General features: G+C 33.1%; 1 long non-coding RNA gene across 1 annotated transcript; it reads right to left on the bottom strand.

Moving 5' to 3' along the window:
• Positions 1-1,016: 1,016 nt before the first annotated feature.
• Positions 1,017-3,874, bottom strand: LOC130640843 (uncharacterized). The gene is made up of 2 exons (XR_008982394.1): positions 3,416-3,874; positions 1,017-2,937 (listed from the first exon to the last, which is right to left on the bottom strand). It is a non-coding gene; the product is annotated as an uncharacterized LOC130640843 (long non-coding RNA).
• Positions 3,875-4,382: the final 508 nt, after the last annotated feature.

Below are 4,382 nucleotides of genomic sequence, written 5' to 3'. Positions count from 1 at the left end.
AGTTACAACGGTTGCCTCACACATACCCACATCTGCGCCTTCTGGGGACCAAAGTTAGAAAGCGCCTTCCCAGCCAAACGCGAAAGTAAAAAAATAAAAATGAAAAATATCTTTCTACATGAGGTTGTTATATATAATTGGTTTTATAGCTCCTAAACATATAATCTTACCTACTCAATAATAATAAAACGGTTTTTTAAACAGATTTTCGCATGGTTCACAAAAAAGTTGGAAAGCGCCTTGTGGGCCACATGTCAAGGTTGTGAAGTTTCACAGTGCCTTGTGGGGACAAATATTGTTTCCCATGATTATAGCTTTCTTATATCTCTCGCGATGCATCAAGTTTGTTCTGGGGACCATGGATTGAATCCCGTTCACTGACAGACAGTATGTTAGCAATACACGAAGTAGCTTTACTTCAATTACATTACACCAATAATACTCGGCCGTCATGATGGATGGTTCGATCGTAGTAAACAATTCTCATGAATGCTTGTCTTGGCTGGAATTTCCATGACAAGCATTCATGAGAAACGCCAACGTGGGTGTTGTTAACATATTGACACAAGCAGTGTAATTAGTTTGTCTGCGGCTCTGAGTTCTGGGACGGCTGACCCAATTCCGCTTACTGCCAGTCATTGTGTTGACAATTCTAGAAGTGGCTCTACTTTAATTACGTTAAAGTTTTTAATTAAACAATGTTTTTTACGGGAACAATAAAGTTAATCAACCTTTATTTTTTTTCTCCGGGACTCGGAAAGTTGAGGAGTATCCCATTGTTTTGCCAGGACTTTTGAGCGCTGTCCTTGATACTTTGAGGGAAGAAAGTGTTTGCAGAAGAAACTTTTGCGGTTTTCGCGATTTTTGGAAACTTCGCACAATTAGAAATGAACTCTAAGAATAATACTGCTATAAGAAAAAATTAACAAAAACTAGTTTGAATACACGTGCGATCTTTAACTTCATATAAAGCGTAAGTATCGTGAGGGTTGAAGCAATTAGCTTTTCCAAAAAATGAAATATAAAATAACACATTAATACACCATTTACAGTTTTCATTTGGTATTTAATCTTAAAAGAATTTTTTCATTTACAACTATGTTTTTAAAAATAAAAAATAACTTAATACAGTACAGTTTGATCTGGTAATAATATATTTAGTAAAACACCCGTTTTAGTTCCCTCTCGAACAACTATTTAATTTAACTTTTTGGGAACAAACGTCCTTTTAATATAACTAGTGAGATGCAAATGTTCTGTGCGTTTAATAAACTTAAACTATCTAAACTTTCAAAATAACTACCGGTCAACACTATAAAATTTATATCAGAAAACAAAGCCTAAAATTAATAGACATTTCCTGAAGCTTTTTAGTCACTGGGAGAATGTGATACTTGAATTTCTAAAAACTTGATAGAGAAATTTTTAAGTTCACAAAGCAAACATATATATATAAATAACCTGCTAAAACGATGAGCATAAATCATGATTATAAGAACCAACCTAGAAAGTCTTTAAAATATAAAAGTTTATAATAATTTTTGTCGCTTCTAAAGGGTCAAATACAGTATCATTTGGTGCTGATTTTTCAATGAGCTACTTTAACGACATTGAAAATGATAAAACGGGCGCAAGTACAGTTTTCATTAAAAGTGACGAACCTCATAATTTATCTTCTACAAAATAAACGTTTATACAGGTTAAAAGTTCTTGGCTCAACCACTATACATTAGACTCTTTATTCATTTGAATTCAGGGCCAACACACAGCTATTGAAATCAAGAGGGTTACATTAACAAGACGGTGCGAACTCAAAGTCGAACCGAGGCGCAAAGAAAATCTGCCTTTAAACGCCCTCTTTAAAATTTAAATCAAAATTTTAAGCGCTCAGTAAAGTATATTTTACAACTTCGTGAATTCGATAACGGAATGTTCCAAATAAATTAAATTCGAATTATAAGAAGTCAGCCCAAAAAGAATTTCTGCCATAAAAGTCCTACGAAAAGTCCTTTACATAAAAGGACTTTTCGTAAAAGACTTGTTTTTTATTTTCCCTTCGTTTCTCTGGACCACGCTCCCGACTCAACCCTCCCTATTTTTTACTTATAAAGTAATCAATCTCAATATAGTGTGTGACAATGAAAATAATATTGTACAATATAGTTTTAAAAGTTGCCAATGTTTTAGTAAGTAGACATAACACCTTTCAAGATGTTTGTAAATTGGCTGCGAAAACTGTGAAACTTTGGCCAAGAAAGGGAACAAATTTCTGTCAGACCGGTAGGAGTATGAAACTATAAAACTATACAGCCTGTTTTAAATTTTTGTTTTCTTTAAGACATTTTGCGTTTCAGGTACTTTGAACGTCAAAACAAGCATATGCGATGGAGTCTAATAATGGCACATTTATAGTCTTGTCATTTGACAGCCATGTTTTTGTTTCTACACTTTCCAGACCTCACACAATATTTTACTACTGTGAAAATCATCACACCAACCCTTTTATTACACAACAAACAACAATAGAGAACGTACAACCATTGAAAAATTAGAAAAAGAAGTACGCAATATTTTAATTTTCTTTATAAACTTGTTTTGTTTGTTTAAAAAAAAAATCTTCCCTTGACTGTTGCAGATGTAAGTGTACGCAAGAAGCACTTCTTTGAAGTAAAAAGAAAGTAAAATTTTCATAGTTTCGGACATTAATGATAATTGTGAAAGAAACACTTTTAGAAAACTTTATTCAATTGAGGAAGTATATATTACATTGTGTGGCCAGGGTCGCGCTAAATAACGCACTTACTTACTACATGTACTATGGGCGTATTGTCATGACTTTTTTTACAGGGTAAAAAACATACAGGACAAGACTAAAGCATTTTAACTTACCGTAGAGACTTTTGGTGCAATCGTAATAGGCATCTTGGTGTTTTTATTCTAAGATGAATTTTATAAGAACATTACAAAAATGTTATAATTTGTTGTTTCTTTCTTTATAACTAACTAACTAACTAACTGTTCTCCAAGTAAGATTGCTGTCACCATAGGAATATCTTAATTCGGTTCCGGCCACTATTTGGTTAACAAGAACGAACAGACAGAAATGGACTCTGCCATTAACTTCTATAGGGCGCATTTTCGAATTACAAAACGCCACTGCGCTATCGTTGACGTATTTACCTAACCGCTCTGAGAAGGTTCCGTCAATACTATAATCAAAAAAAAATGTGAGAGTAGAAACGAGAGAATGATGTACATCTATTATTCTCGCATGAAAATTTTTCCAAATTCTAGTTTAACGAAAAAAAAGTCGGCAAAAAGTGACTAAATTTTGTGCAAGTGAACAACATTTTTGCCGACCAAAAAATTCTTACCGACTTTTTTTACCGATAAGGTATATATGGCTAATACTTACCAACATTTGTTGAAAAAAAACAAGAATGAACCAAATTTAGCGTTATAGCGTTGCTGCTTTTTTTCTTCTTCCTCGGCGCTAATAAGTTCCCCAGGATACTCCAATAAGAACTCCCCCTTCGTAAAATTCTTTTCTGCGAAAACTCCGAAACCTAAAAAATTATTTTAACTTAATTAGCTACTTTGTACATTGCGAACTTGCTGCCTGGTAGTAAAGCAAAACTACATTTACTAAACAGAGTGCAATTCGCGATTAATTTTTAGTTAGTAGTTTATAAAAGCGAACGAAATAAAAGAAAACAGGGTAATAAATGTCCTCTGTGCCACGTTAAATCCAGTGTCGCAGGGGCATTTTTTTAAAACACGTTTTTTTAAAAAGGAACATAAAAAATAACTATATTATTTCATAATCTCTTTAAAACACACCAATTTTATCTAAATTTAAGGCAATTTCCGGCAATTAAGAGGTAATGATTAGACACTGAACTGCTAATAGAATGATTCAAAAGATATGTCTCCACTGGGTGATATTTGCGCCGATTTTTGCGACAAAAAGTAGAAACCAATTCAACTTTTTGTCATGACGACAATCGCGACCAAACCAATCAAATTCCAGTATTTATGACGATCGTCATAAAAATCGTCTAGTGATCGTCTATGATTTGCAAGCAGCACAATAGCTAGAAAAATAAATTAAGTAACCATAGACAATATGTCTTAACAATAAAAAAGTAAATTTTCACGATTGAAAACATATTAACTCTTTACTGCTTTAGCGCTTCATAAGAAGCTCAATTTCATAAATTGCACTCTAAAGGAGTTACGGATTAATTTGTACTTATAAAGGGCGTCGTTTCAATAGTATCTCATAATCATTCTATTAAGGACAAAATTTGTATAAACAGTTACAACTGTGCGCAAACTGCAGTGTTCATGAGGTTAAAGGATATGTTATTAAGCATTTGAAT

The sequence above is a fragment of the Hydractinia symbiolongicarpus genome, chromosome 4, assembly GCF_029227915.1.
Source record: "Hydractinia symbiolongicarpus strain clone_291-10 chromosome 4, HSymV2.1, whole genome shotgun sequence".
NCBI lineage: Eukaryota > Metazoa > Cnidaria > Hydrozoa > Anthoathecata > Hydractiniidae > Hydractinia > Hydractinia symbiolongicarpus.
Note: the sequence above shows the minus strand (reverse complement) of the source record. Positions and strands in the feature narration are given on the sequence as shown.